The sequence below is a fragment of the Thamnophis sirtalis genome, unplaced genomic scaffold (assembly GCF_051295495.1).
Source record: "Thamnophis sirtalis isolate CommonGarterSnake01/CBP01778 unplaced genomic scaffold, rThaSir2_p1.2 scaffold_2, whole genome shotgun sequence".
Lineage (NCBI taxonomy): Eukaryota > Metazoa > Chordata > Lepidosauria > Squamata > Natricidae > Thamnophis > Thamnophis sirtalis.
Window position 1 is genome coordinate 163,347,930 of NW_028261382.1, and position 16,528 is coordinate 163,364,457.

Sequence of the window (16,528 nt, forward strand, 5' to 3'; positions counted from 1 at the left end):
CTTCACCTGTGCCTGCTCACTTGCTAATGATGCCCTTAGGCTACATTGACTAATGGCACCGGAGGTGGGTTGCCAATTTTTCTACTGGTTCCGGTGCACAGGGAACATTTCTGTGCATGTGCAGAAGCATCAGGGTGGGTTGCTGGAGCCTCCCACCACCGCTACTACCGGTTCGCCTGATCTGGGCCAAACCGAGAGCAATCCACCTCTGAATGGCACCATCTTCTGCGATTGAGGCTTTTTGACTGATTCAGAAGGAGAGGCATGGTTGGTGTTCCATATATTTTGGCATGCCAGGTCAGTGACTTAAAACCGTCCCTGGGCCTCACTGTTTCCCAGATCACTTTGCAAAATGGATTGTTCTTGATCCAGAATCCTTCAGTGGAGAATTGCTACATTTTGTACAGCACTTTATACAATAACAGCATTGAATAAGTACAATTAGTACTCATTTGGCAAGCATAATTGAGACTTGTTCGTTAAGCAAACTGTTACTTCCTTCCTCTCTTTCTTTCTCTTTCTTTTTTCTCTTTCTCTCCCTTCCTTCCTTTCTTCTTTCCTTCCTTTCTTCAGTTTGGCTATCCTATTGATGATGAAATGTGTGGTCTTTCTTTTAAAAACATATGAAATTCTCAGCTACTTGCACAGGCCTGGTTTAGCCAGCGCAGTGATCTCAGCATGATGTGGATTCCTACCTGCGGTGTAGCCATTAAATATGAAGAGACCATTAAACAATACTTAATTCTGCCTCACAGATATAGATAAAAAGATGTAATTCAGACTGAGATTTTGAACAGCTGAGCAGTCAGAGTTCCATGTCTTAATGGAGAGGCTTGAGAGCTTCACTTTCATTTACAGTTAAGTAACTGCTATAAATTAATTGGAATTAATAAAGTAAGGAATAGCTGACGTTCTCTTTTGATATGTTGAAAAAAAATAGCAATGAAAGAAAATTTTGATCCTGGTTTTGTAACCAGCTGGCAAACTGCAGTTAATGTGTAGTCCTTAATAGAACTACATCTATATGGAGGGAAGTAAGCAGTGGGGTATCCCAAAGTTCCATCTTAGACTAGTTCCATTAGTCTTCAACATCTTCATAAACAAATTAGATGAGGGAATAGAAGGGGAAATCATCAAATTTGTAGATGACCCTAAACTGACAGAAATAGCCAACACCCCAGGATATAAGCCCAAGATCCAGATGGCTCTTTAGAGATTTAACACTAGGCCCTATCTAATAAAATGAAATTCAGTGTAAAGAAAAGTAAGGTTTTACACTTAGGCAAGAAAAACCAAATGTTCAGGTACAGATTAGGTGAACCCTGGCTCAATAGCAGTAACTGCAAGAGGATTGTCCTAGTGGACAATCCCTTAAATATGAGACAGCAGCTGTGCTGCAGCTGCCAAAAAAGCCAAAGCAATCCTAGGCTACATTAACAGAGAGATAGATAGAATCAAGATCATGTGAAGTATTGGTATTGCTTTATAGGGCCTCGGTAAAACCATGCTTAGAATATTGCATCCAGGTTTGGTCACCACAAAATAAAAAAGATATCAAGATTCTGGAAAGAGTGCAGAGAAGAGCAACAAAGTTGATTAGGGGTCTGGAGGCTAAGGCATACGAAGAACAGTTGCAGGAATTGGGTATGTCTGCTCTAATGAAAAGAAGGATTGGGGAGACATGATAGCAGTGTTCCAATATTTGAGGGGTTGCCACAAAGAAGAGGGAGCCAAATTATTTTCCAAAGCACCAGTGAGCAAGACAAGAATCAATGGATGGAAAATAATCAAGGAGAGAAGAAGCCTAGAACTAAGGAGAAATTTCCTGACACTGAGAACAATCAATCAATGGAACAACTTGCCTTCAAAAGCTGTGGATGCTCCATCAGTGGAAGCTTTTAAAAGGAGACTGGACAGTCATTTGTTTGAAATGGTGTAGGGTGTCTGTTTGACCAGGAGGTTGGACTAGAACACCTCGAAGGTCCCTCCCAACTTTGATGATGTTTTGTTTTATGATCTGAGAGTTCAACTCTCATTTAGTTGAATATTAATATAATTCCACTTCTGTAGAGAAAAAGAGGGATAAAGTTGGTGAAGGTATGGAAGAACCATACTTGCCTTGATTCTGTAGGTATAGGGGTGGAATAGAAAGAAATTTTGGCAGAATTTCAAGTTTATCTTATTATATTCTACAATAAGAATTCCAGTAGTCCTTATCAATATCTGTTTCCTAAGCTCGCCTACCTTTATGGACAAGCAGCTTCTGACCTCCACTTCATCACATATGTAGAATTGAGTCCTGAGAGAGAAAATACCTAGAGGCATCTCTCTGTGTGCGCACCAAATGATGAAAGTAGCCCTGCACCAGCATTACACAAGCTTAGTCCTTTTTCCATATGCTTTGTGATGTTGAACATAGGTCAGAGCTTGTATCACAATAGCTCCATACTGCTTTTCTCATTTGGACAAACTCACTGGATGCTGCAGATCAGAGGTGGTATTCAGCCAGGTCTCTCCAGTTTGGACGAACTGGTAGCAGCTGCTGCGGGAGGCTACACTTACCCACTCCGATGTAATGCGTGAGCCCTGCGCATGCTCAGGTGGTGTGCATGTGCAGACACGGCATGTGCACTCACATTTGGGAACTGGTAGGGAAGGTAAGTGAATCCCACTGCTGCTGCAGATGTCTTTGAAATATTTACATAGGGCACAAATACTAAAAGTTAGCAATGAGATCAGGGAAAACTGAATATAAGAAATACTCACTGTTATTTCCTTTTAAATATTAACTATTTAAGTGAGAATGATTAACCACAGCTTGCTTCAGAAATTGTGGGTGCTCCATCACTAGAGGCTTTTAAGAAGACATTGGCCAACCATTTGTATGTAATGGTATAGGGCCACCTGCTTGAGCGGGGTGGGGGGGTGGGGGTGGACTAGAATACCTCCAAGGTCCATTCCAACTCTGTTATTCTGTTAATTACCTTATCTCTCCTTATTGTGGAGCTGGGAGGAAAAACAAGGGAAGAACTTCAGATTTGCCCTAAATGTGCTTTTCTCAAAAGGCAACTGGACTTGTTTTTTTCTTTGAATAGGTTTTGCTTCTCATGGAAGAAGCTTCTTCAGTTCTGCAGAAATGAAGAAGCTTCTTGGATGAGAAGTGACACATTTTGAGAAATGTTTGAAAAATGTTTCATTTTGAAACAGCACCTTTGGGACAACCATGAGCTGGATGATTGAGGACATCAGATTTGCCTCAATTCTAACAAGAATGAGCTTCAAAGATGAGAATGGTCAGAGACAACGAAGAACCCAGGAGCTAAATGTGGAGAAGATTAATATATTGTCAAGGATCCCCAATATAAGAAACTAATCCCATATACGTAAGAATTTAGTAAGCACTATCATCAAGTCATCAAGGTATGGAGGGATCAAAGAATATTAAACCTGCCTTTAACTAATAATGGGATAAATGGCATTCTAAATAAATGAAATCCTAACCAAAAAAAAATGGATCATGTGGCTGACGTCATGTTTTTCACCTCCATTCTGAGAGGTGCTTTTTGCTGATAAATTCAACTTACATCCATTTCACTAGGAATGATGGACTGGACTTCCTAGCCCATGGATCTTTTAAATGCATGCATCTTGCCAATGTTCTCTTTAATGAGCTCAATCAATAGATCAGGTCTGACAAGTTGCACGAGAGAAAAGTTATTTGCAGAAGATGGTCCATATTCCTATTGCTGCAGGATAAATGAGTATTTATCATTTCTGCTATCTGATGAGTCTGTTGAAGTTTTAGCTTGACCCTGTATGTCTTGAATTGTTGTGCTTATTTTCTTCAAGGAAATACAATTGCCTTTTAGGGAAATGCCATTTTTAAACTGTTCTATTTCTTGCTTAGACTAATACTTGTTTCGAAGCACCAGATTACAGATATGCAGAACCAGGAACTATAGTGTGTATGGTGTTCTTTCCTGGCTGGTTCCACCTGGAAATATCACCCATCTTTTCCCCTAATGGGGGAGTGGGGGGGATAAGATTCTACTTACCTGTATTTCAGGGAGGGGAACTATAAGACACATGAAAAACAAATAGGAATGGCAGCAGATGTGCCCCCTGACTGAGCATAAAGAAAAAGAATAAATTGTATATTACAATGCACTTTTACACCAGAAATGCATGTCCTCTTGAGCTCTGATTATAACATGCAGTTGCATTGATTACATATACCTTCCACAGATGTTCATAATGGCTCTCCAATTTCTGCTAAGTAAGACAGTTCAGTGAGCTTTGCCCAAATTTTACAATCTTTCTTGCTGCAGTTGTTAAGGGAATTTGGCTTTCCTGCTCACTTTGCTTGTCAGAAGCAAATGGTGATCAGATGATCCTGGGACACTGCTACTGTCATAAATATGAACCAGTTGCCAAGCATCAAAATTTTCATCACATGACCAGGGGATGCTGCAATGATCATGTGAAAAATGGTCGTAAACCAAGGGGGTATTCAGCAGGTTCTGACCAGTTCTGGAGAACCAGTAGCAGAAATTTTGAGTAGTTCAGAGAACTGGTAAATATCACCTCTGACTGGCCCACCCCCATCTATTCTCTGCCTCCCAAGTCCCAGCTAATCGGGAGAGAATGGAGATTTTACAGTATCCACTGCCATCACCACCAAGCCACACTCACCAAGCTATACCATGCCCACCAAGCCATGCCCACAGAACCGGTAGTAAAAAATTTCGAATCCCACCACTGGCCGTAAGTCAATTTTTTCAGTGCAGTTGTAACTTTGAATATTCCCTAAGTGAACTGTTGTAAGTCAAGGACTACCTGTAAAAGGTACTCTCTCTACAGAAGAATCCCAGAGAAAAGGCCTTTAAAAATTGAAATCACCAGTTTGATCCTGACTTTTACCCCAGAAGGAAAATGTGTACCTTGCTATCAATGCAGAATTTTGTGGACTCACAAAAGTGCAATCATATCTGATGAGATTTCTGAGGAAAATCCTGCTCAAATCCAACAATTTCAGCAGTATCAGGATGGGAGAGAGGAGTATTAGTTAAATCAGGGATATGCAACTATGGCAACTGTAGACCTGTCGACTTCAATTCACATGGCTGGCTCAGGAATTCTGGGAGTTGAAGTCAACAGGTAGTAAAGTTTCCATAGTTGCCCACTCTGAGTTACATTGTTCCTTTCTGTAATTCCACAAGATCTCTCTTCTGTTCTGAAACAGCAACACTTTCCCTAGAACCTAGTTGACTGATCAATCTCAAAGTAAGGAAAAGTAGTTAAGCTCCTGAATGTAGTGGTATCTAATGGTGGATAACTGTTGTTCAAATATGCCTCATGAGCTAAGGCTTGACAACATGTGTCTTATGTTCTCATTTTTGGCATCTTGACACAAATACTTACGTGTTGTCCTATATCAAGGTTCCCAATTAAGAAATATGACCATTCATGTTGGTGAAATTGGAACTCCAACCCAAATTCTCAGAAAGTTCCATCATATTTGGAAGTCAAATACCTGTCCTCTTTTCCAGGAATCCAAAATTGCTTCCATCTAAATTTATTAAAATAGCCTACCAGTGGTGGGATTCAAAATATTTTTACTACCAGTTCTGTGGGTGTGGCTTGGTGGGCGTGGTGTGGCTTGGTGGGCATGGCTTGGTGGGCATGGCAGGGGAAGATACTGTAAAATCTCCATTCCATCCCAATCAGCTGGGACTCAGGAGGCAGAGAATAGATGGGGGCAGGGCCAGTCAGAAAAGGTATTTACCAGTTCTCCAAACTACTCAAAATCTCCATTACTGGTTCTCCAGAATTGGTCACAACCTGCTGAATACCACTTCTGTAGCCTACAAACAACAAGACTTGGGCTTGTACGCTACAGGCAGTTGTATCCATGGATGTAACACGGATGGAGGACTGAGGTAAATTCTGTAAATGAGAAACTATGTAAAACATGGATACCTGTCTGAATGCAGAAAAACTTCTATTTTTGTGTTTAAATGCAATCTATTATTTAGGTTTCCCTGAAGCTTTGGAATCAATATGAGCTCCCTCGGCTTTCATGACTGTCTCCATTTCTCAGGGCCGGGTCTTTGCTACTGCAGCCTTCTGTTGCAAAAGCCAACAAATCTTTGTGTTTATTAATGTTTTCAATGATCATACCTGAAGCAAAGGGAATAGAGAGAAATTAGTTTTGGGTCTTGAAAGCTATCTGTCGCTTTCTGCCAAACCTACCCCAAAGGATATGTTGGAAGATTCACTTCTTATTTACAATCGTTGGGGGGCTGATAAGCACAATATTTGTCCCTTTGTCATGTTCCTTTAGCAGGGTATGTTGAGTGAGGTGAACAGGTGCCCCCTCCCCAACCGTATTGATCAGTGATCATGGCAAAGAGCTATTATTAGATTTTGAAGGGGGAAAGGGGAAAGCATTAGAAATGAAAAGGAGAACGTGGGACAGGTTATTGATGATGGTAATAACTGTGCTCAGTGGTCTCTAAACACCGAAGCTGTAAAGTTGACCAGATGAGGAGATCAGTATAGATATGTTGAGAGGGTTAGACAATATGAAGAAGTATGGAGCGTATTGTCTTACCTGGCAGAGTTATTAAAGTTCATTGGAGGAAGATGAACTGTTTCAATATGTTAAACACTTGAGGCTGTTAGGAAATAGTCACTATCATGGGAAGAGGCATTGGGGGAGCTTTCCATTTTCTCACACAAATGGACATTCCGAGAAATACAATTCTGGTTTGTTTTGGAGCCAGTAGCTGAGCTTTAACATTACTTTGGCTGCTTTATCATAGTATGTTTTTTTTTTCCTTGCAGGGAAAATATTCATAATAACAACTAGGGTCAGTTGTTATTATGAATCATGTAAGAGCTTGGCTAAAACTCTTATTCTTGCATATGTAACAGTGAAAGTATGTATTATTTACCTTTGTTACAGTAAAGTCTAAAATGATGAGTGCAGATATATGTGCAATGCTCCTTCATGTCTGTCTGTCTGTGTACATAGACACAGTTTATACAGTATGTTGGAAAAAGAACCCTCCTTAAGCATTTAACACAAGATGGAATGAGTAGCCAAATTATTTAGGGTATTTTGACCATAGATCTCCAAAGGATGAATATCCTCATATTAATCAATCTCTTGGAAGTCTTAACCTCCAGTCTCCATTTTAAAGTTATCATCTCAAGTTATATTAGAAGTTGTGAAGTCCATCTCCCTGCTCATTGCAGGTATCCAAATTAAAGCATCCATAATGTCTAACTTTTGATTAAAAATATAAAAACAAACAAAAGAAAAGAAATATGATTTTTTTTCTTACTTCTTAACTACCCATCTCTCCCCCAAAAAGAGGTTCTGGGCAGTGAATATTAATAGATCATTTTTCTTTGTAATGAGTTTTTAAAACCCAGACAATGTTTATTTTTAACTAAAAGAACAATCTTGTCCATTATTTAGTTCAAGTAAAACACCAGCTGAAGAATTCTGGGAGTTGAAGTTCACAAATCCTAAGTTTGGAGAGCCTCAGTTTATGCCTATCTTTATGAAGTTAGTTAGGTTAGGTTAGGTTAGGTTTATTAGATTAATAGGCCGCCCTTCTCCCAAGGACTCAGGGCGGCATACAACATTAAAAGAAACACATAATACAAAAGTTAAAAAAAATTAAATAGAATATCCCAAACCCAATTAAAATCGACAATGACATTTTTTTAAAAAGAATTCGAGTTAAAATTAACAGTGATCAATAATTTGTTTTGTTTTGTTCAGGCCAGGCTGCCTTGCTGGAAAAGCCAACTTTTTAGGGCGCTTCAAAAGGACCGGAGGTCGGGGATTATACGAAGCTCCGGGGGCAGCTCATTCCAGAGAGAAGACGCTCCTACAGAGAAGGCTCTCCCCCTGGGGGTCACTAGCCAACACTGTCTGGCCGACGGCACCCTGAGGAGGCCAACTCTGTGGGATCGCACTGGACGATGGGGAGGCTACCGGTGGCAGTAGGTGGTCTCGCAGGTACCCTGGGCCTAAGCCATGGAGCACTTTAAAGGTCATAATTAGTACCTTGAATCGCACCCGAAAGACAACCGGCAACCAGTGCAGGCCGCCTAAAAGGGGTGTAACATGGGAGCACCTGGTTGCCCCCATGATAACCCACACAGCCGCATTCTGGACCAGTTGAAGCTTCTGGGTGCTCTTCAAGGGCAGCCCCATGTAGAGAGCATTACAGTAGTCCAGGCAAGAAAGGACGAGGGCATGAGTGACTGTGCACAGAGCATCCCGATCCAGGAAGGGGCGCAACTGACGTACCAGGCGGACCTGGTAAAAGGGCCCCCCTGGTCTTTTGTTATGGATAGATGAAGTTAGTTTAGTGATATTTTATTTTCATTAGCCTCATTTTCATGAGCAGGTCTGTGAGCCAGTCAAGGAGTTAGATAAGATTATAGATGGTCAATAACCATAACATGGTTAAGAGTTATTTTCTTCTGGGTTCTATTTAGCAATGCAAAAGCCTACATATTTCTGATTTTTTTTTAGCATGTTTATCTTTTCATTTCAATGACAATGGGATATTTATTTAGAACAGAGTTCCAAATAAAAAATGAGGAAAACTCTTATCAAATTTTTATGTTAAATAGCTTGCTTTTAATAAAGCTGCAGTTCTTCCTATCAGATATTTTAGGCTGCAGTATGTTATGCAGAATCATAAGAGCTGCTGTTGTATTGCATTGGTTCTAAATCAGCTTTACTGATGTGATGAGAATACTACAACTCCAAAACTTTAAAAGAGGTATGACCAGTAGCCATGGTGGCTGTATATTTTGAGATGCAATCCCAATATATCAAAGGCAACAAATCATGAGCTGAAGCATGGACAGACATGAAGGAGCATAAGGAGGAGGGAAGGAGGGAGGTAGAGAAGGAAGGAAGGAAGGAAGGAAGGAAGGAAGGAAGGAAGGAAGGAAGGAAGGAAGGAAGGAAAGTGAGGAGGGGCATATATTTACTCCATTTAATTGTTACAGGCTCTAGGAAAATCTTACTACCTAACTCATTTGCTGAGAGTAACTTAGTTAAATCAGATCACAAATAGCAAAACTGCAAGGACTTTCTTTCTGATAAGCATCTGGCTTTATGTTCCCCATATTGGCTTCTTTAGCTTTTTAAAAAGTAATACCATGTCATAGCTGGAGTCCAATACTATCTATACATGGTGTTACTTTTGCCTTGGTTTACTATATGGCCTCTGCCCTATTAATCTTTCCATATGAGCAGTTTCTCTGTTTAATTAAATTGAGCCCAATGAGGCATTGCACTGTCGCATGAGAAGTCCATTCATCTTTATTTGATTCTTTGTTGACATCTACGTTTGCCCTATGACATAGGTTAAGTCATTGAGTGGCCATTACCTCCTTGTTTGCTCTCTCTTCTGTTTCTTCTAACCACCTTTCCAAAGTCAAATCCAGATGATTTGTGCCAATTTCATGGGGGCACAAACTGGAACATCCGATAACTTTCTACATGGCTGACTTTATACAATCTCGCTTGTACATCTCATGCTGTTGCGTCTGTCAAAACACAATTCTTCTCTCCCGTCCCCATCGTTTCTTATGGATTCTGATATAGCTATGAGAACTAGAGGTCTCAATTATAAAATGTCACGACATTGCCATACATTTAAAAAAGAACCTTGTAACTTCATGGCATTGTTTTCTGATTATTTCAGAGCAGCCTTGAACCATGACTGAAATCAATTGTGGCCCCTTTAATGGACTGAATGATACAAATTATGAGCAGATCTGACTAAAATGTGCATATTGCTATGAATATTTTATATCAGGCCAAAGAAAAAAGTTCACACTGGCATTATATGATATTAGGACACTACTATAGGTTAGGGTCAGAGAAAGGGAAAAAATGGAAATTGCAGCAGGAAAACAAAATACATATTGAATGAATGTAACCCTGCCTCATTCCCCTTCCCAGGTCCTCTTAAACATTTTGGCAACATTGTAATTTGTATTATGACGGAAGAGGGAAAAATCATGTTGCAGGAGGCCATCCCACCCAAAAAAGAAGCTCAGGAGCCCATTTTCGCTGGCAGAGCACTTGGGCCACCACAGGTGCCTCCAACATGAGCAACATCGAGCTGGCCATGCCCACCCTGGTCCATGGGTGGATGGATGGATGGATGCTGTAGCTCTGCTTTTTTTTTTAACTAGCATAGAATCCACAATATTATAACATTATTAACTTATAGTCCAATTCTATGGCTCCAATTTTTATACCCCCAGGAATAAGTGCTTCTTGACACCCTCTGAGCTTGATTATTTTCTTGCAGACCTTCCATTACCCAAACTAGGTAACATCATCAGTGCTAGTCACTAGCACTGATGATGTGCTAGAATTGGGAGAGATCTTGCTGCTAAATGCTATTTTTACAGAAAATAGTGTTGGAGGCATGACTAGAAAATCCCTTGCTTAAATTCATATGCCTTTATATTCTCCCTCCATAATGTACAGGGAGAAAGCAGTGTATTGTATTCTGCTGATGATTTCGTTCAATATCGGACAGGAAGGCATTTTTTAAAAAAATATTATCCCAAATTCAAGTATAGTCTTCCCTCTTCTATTAAATTAACTTCACTCCTGATATCTGAGAAGCAATCGTAAGGCGGTTCAAGGTTTTTTGGATTTTCTCTTTCATGTTCTAAAGATTAGGAATCTCTGGAAGTCTCTCCACTCATATAGCAATACTAACAGCAATAGCAATAGCACTTAGACTTATATACCACTTCATAGTGCTTTTACAGCCCTCTCTAAGCGGTTTATAGAGTCAACATATTGCACCCAACAATCTGGGTCCTCATTTTACCCACCTTGGAAGGATGGAAGATTCAGCTGGTGAGATTTGAACTACCAAACTGGAGCTAGCAGAAGTAGCCTGAAGCATTGCACTCTAACCACTGAGCCACCTCGGCTCTCATATACCCATGAATCCCTGCTTAGTTTTTTGGAGCAGATGGGAAAGAGCCCCATACAGATAATTATTGACTTACAACAGTTTGTTTAGTGACTGCTCCAACACTGAAAAAAGTGACTTATGACCAATTTTCACCCTTATGACCATTGCAGCATCCCCATGGTCTTGCAATTACAATTCAAACTCTAGCAATTGGGATCATGTGATCCCCTTCCACGACCTTCTGACAAGCAAAGTCAATGGGGAATACAGATTCACTGAACAACCTTGTGGCCTCACTTAACAACAGCAGTGATTCACTTAACAGCGGTGGCGAGAAAGGTTGTAAGTTGTTAACTACTGTCTCACTTAGCAATGGAAATATGGGGCTCAGTTGTGGCCGTAAGTTGAGGACTGCCTCTATTGAAAATAAATGCTCAGTTTTAATGTGATCTTCTCCACCCTTAGTGTTTGTTTGGTGCAAAATACAAGCCCTGATGCCAGAAAATCTGCCTCCTATTTGAGTTATAACGTTCTGTACTTTCTCCCTTGATTGATACTATGACTTTATATTGCAGGTTCAAGCATTTTTATTATTACATTGAACACGGATAGCAGTCCCAAACTCCAAAGCTGCCTTACAAGGAAACTCAATTAATCAATTAGAATAGTGTGCTCAAATTACAGGAGAGTTATGCGCTCCTCTAGCTGAAAACCATTGGAACTTGTGGTGCATTACATCAATTAAGAATCCTTAATTCCTAAATGGCATGAAGAAACGAAGTATGAGTCATCTCAAATGTTTATGTTCTATAAGCCATCAGTGCTAATGGTTTCTTAACCTTTCTAAATTGAAGACGGGCTTCCTTTGTACGGAAAACCAAATCTATGGCAGGGCAGTGTAGTATTACGATGTGCAGCACACAGTTAATTGCTATAAGGGAAAAAAAGTGAGCTTTCCTTATGTTCCTTTTCTAACCAGATATGATCACAAAATGCTCTCACACACCAAGAGCTGCACTTAAGCCAATCAATGAGTCAATGACTCATAATATTCTTTAAGAAAAAACTAGGGTGAAATTTTGATAAAACCAAGTTTGTGGGGGGGGAAGCATGTTAGAAATACCATATTAGCAAACTTATCATCCCATATAACATTATTGTAATTATTCTTATTGTATATGACATGATTACTATATTATACTACATTATATATATTGTATGCTGTAGCTGATGTTTTGATGTATTTATATATCATATATTAAGGCATGCATACAGGAAGATTCTTAACTGTTGAGCACCAGGATTTTCAGTCCAATTCAAAGGAGAGCTTAATTTTACTTTGATTTTTAGATTCTACCATGCTATGAATTTAATTTTTTAATGATTCATTTCATAGGAGGAGACAACTTGGCCTGCTTCAGCAGGTCTTTAAAGAAACTATCGGGGGGGGGTGGGTGGGATTCTACTGGTTCAGACCAGTTTGGGCGTATCAGTAGCTCCGACCATCAGTTGGGAACAAACTGGTTCGCTCTGACGATGAAGTGAGCCCACCCACCTGTCCCTGTGCTTAACTCATGTATATCTTCTCAGCTGAGTCACGCAGCAGAGTGGACTGCTGTGCCTCAGCTCTTTTCCTCCCCAGCAGTAATGCGGAAGTTACTACGTGCATGTGAAGCGTGTGATCACCGAACCAGTTGTTAAATTGGTAGGATCCCACTACTGACAACTATGTCTTTTGAAGCTTACAGACAGAGCTATACTCATGCACCTGCAGATTCTGAAGTGCCATTTCTGAATCAGTGGTGGGCTTCAAAAATTGTTCGAACCTACTCTGTGGGTGTGGCCTCCTTTGTGGGAGTGGCTTGCTGCCCATGTGACCAGATGGGAGTGGCTTGCCGCCCATGTGACCGGATATGAAGATGCCGACGACACTTGTCAGAACCACTTTAAATTACCTCACACACAGCACTGGCATGCATAAGAATTTGATGTAAACTTGTTTTTTAAAAGGCATCTTTGGTTTGCGTTAAAACAACTTCGACACACGCAATGTTCTAATTGCACTACAAATGCAGTAGTTATCCTTACCTTTCATAGAGGCACTGAGTTTTATAAATATGAGCATGATAGTGTAGAATAATCATATCCAAGGACCAGTGGTGGGTTTCAAAAAATTTTGGAACCTCTTCTGTAGGTGTGGCCTGCTTTCTGGGTCCACTGGTGGAACCTCTTCTAACCGGTTCGGTAGATTTGATGAACCGGTTCTACCGAATAGGTGCGAACTGGTAGGAACCCACCTCTGTTCTGAATGCTTCCAAAGCATTGATGGCAAATATAGTTTACTAATATTTCTACCAGAGATAAAAAAAATCTACAGTATCTCATGTGGAGACTGTTGGCCAACCAATCCATCTCTGTACTGCCTGAAAGTGATGATGATGAGTGCTTGCCATCAAGTCACTGTTGCTTTTTAACAACCATATAGATCAGGTTTTTTTCCCCATGGTGATCTTCCCTTAAGGTCATTCAGCTCTTCCAATTGTGCACTCATCGCTACTATAAATAGTAGATCTAGCTCAAAAAGTCTTTCCCAGCTTTTTGAGAAGAATGGTAATATGTCTACGCCTATGTCCATATTGCCTTTCCTGGCTAATGGCTATAAGCCCTGGAAAAACTATGGTAAAAGGTGATTTTTTGAAAAAAGTATTTTAATTTTGATCATTGTATATATTATTTTATATGTACCACAAAATTCTTATGCCAGATGTCAGGCCACATGTTAGCATCATTGTAGTTTGTTGCTACTGCTGCTGTTACTTCTAACATCCCTCAGGGTGTGTGTTCTGTTAAGATACAGCATGTTGTGCCTTAAAATGGATTCTACTGTACTGTTGTAAAATGACTTCTACTGTACAGCACAGTGGAGTTGACATGGTAATGGCTTCACAGTACTCTACAAGGGGGCTCCTTCTGATAAGGGGTGAAATCCAACATTAGAAATTGTTGTGGCCCAGCAGGAGCCATTGGAGCTGCCACCAGACTCTGACAGCGAGGGGCCCTATAAGTCGGCTCTGGAGGATGTGGAGGACCCTGGACAGGATTCCGACTCTGAGCAGGGTGCAGAGAGGTTGGTTGGCCACCAGGAGGCACCTGAGCCTTGGACCAGTGGGGGGGAGACAAGGGAGTGTGAGCCGGATGCCTACAGTGAGTTGTTCTGGATGCATGGCATGGAAGAGCTAATAGGTGTCAGGAACAGTTGTGCAGTTACAGGAGGTAATTGCACTCAGCTGGTGGTCATTAGGTTCCTCTCCAGACTATAAAAAGACTGCTTGTGCACACGCCCCTCTTACAGAAGTCAATGCAGGAATTAATGTCGGAGAACATTATTGTGAGCTTGGTAGGCTGGATTGCTGCCCAAGCTTATCTGTGCCAGTTTGCTGCCAAGGACCTATCTGTCTGTTAATTAAATGCCATAACTTATCTTTGGCTTGGAGTGTGTGTTGGTGTGGGACGAGGGGGGTCAGAACAAAAAATTATGTTTGGTCCAGAAATTTCCCCCCTATAAATAAATATCTGGGCAACGCTGGGTTATCAGCTAGTTCCATTTAAAAATGACAGGTTGCTAGCGGTTATTTGTTTGTTGTTTTCTGAGTTTAATAATTTAACCCAAAACATCATGAATTTGAGGTTTTCCACCTACTCCTTAGAATGGATTTGTCAAAGACAAGAGATGCAACAGAAGAAGTCAGAACTCGATTCCCTCTTACTGAGTTTAGAGCTCTGTTGTAACTGCTCTGACTATATAAACCACATCAAAAGAAAAAGTACAGGAAAGTATTCTTCCCTTTTTAGATTTCCGTTTAAGAGACTATGATATGAAAATCAAATCAAAATACATGTAAACATTTTTTGGAGGATTAAGATATCACTGATTCTCCAGGTTTTGCAATCCCACTATGCATTTTGCAGTGGCCCTGCTATAGAAGTGGGGAGCTTAATAACCTCCAAATGGCACTGAATACCTTACATTCTTAGCCTTATTCAACATTTCCAATGGCATGAGGTGCTGAGATTGTAGTCCTAAATGATCCTGCATTTTTTTTATTCTCAGGCAATCTGTAAGAACTGTGTACAAAACTTGCCCAAAGAAGAATAGAATATTCTTATGTCCCAATGGCAAAATAGTGACATTCTTATTTAGTTACAAGGTTAGAGGGTGAATGAATATCCTGCATGGATGTTTATAGGACATCTGCAGACATCGTCTGCAAATGATGAAATGAGTTCCATAAGTGCCATCTCTCTTATATGAGACTTATGGCATAGTGAGCATACATACACACACACACAGAGGGGGGGAGGGAGAGGGAAAGATAGAGAGAGAGGATGGAGCTTGCATTGTGACTTCAAGTTGCTTTGTTTGGACATTCTGATAACACCATCAGATCCTACAGATGTTTTGGGTATTGCATTTCATTTTAAAGTTATGTTCCTCATGATCTACAGCTTTCCTGACTTTCTAAGCTTTATATCAATCCCCAAGGAAGACACCAAAATGGAATTTCACGTTGGGAGTTTTTCAATAGCCACTCTCATTGCCAAGGGAAAATCCTGTCCTTAAGATATTTCTGAAAAATTTCACTCTCCCTGGATAAATTTAGAGAAAATTATTTTCTCCCTTTCTCCTCCATTAAATTCCAATTTCCCATCTCTAAATTTTAATTGAACAACTTCTAGAGAGTTTCACATTCCTTATGTCTGTTCTAATACCTTATCCCGAAGAAATTTCATTGGCTATTAGTTCTTCATACTTCAGAAATAAACTCTCTGGTGAAAAATACAAAGGGAAATAGCTTTGCCAATAGGAAGATTCCAAAACACAGAAGTCATCCGTAAATTCCTTTATTCATATGTCAAGACAGAACTCATTGTTTCAAGAAACAGGGCCTTTCTCTAGCAGCATAACTCTTCTAAAAGACATTTGGTTGGTTTCAGTATATATTAACCTAACCTAACCTAACAACCTAACAACATAATGTAACAATACATGTATTATAATATATGTATTATATTATGTTGTGTTCCTTTATGTTACAATATTATTGTATTGTATTGTATTATATTATATTATATTACATTACACTACACTACACTACACTACACTACACTACACTACACTACACTACACTACACTACACTACACTACACCATACCATACCATACCATACCATACCATATCATACCATATCATATAATACTATACTATATTATATGATATTGCATTATATGATATTGCATTATATTCACAAGCATAAACTTTGGGGATTGTGTGAGTGTGAGTATGTGTAAAATATCATTGCTTTTTTGCCTGTATGCCATTAAGAACCCGCCAATCTAGAGAAATATGAAAGCTAGACATATATTAACGCTTTATGATGAAGATGTATTATTTTTCTTCTCAAAGGCTAAAATGTTCATTTCTAATATGAATAACTTTCATTAAAAGTGCAGTGATATTTTTTTTTCATCTTTGCTTTTTGAAATGA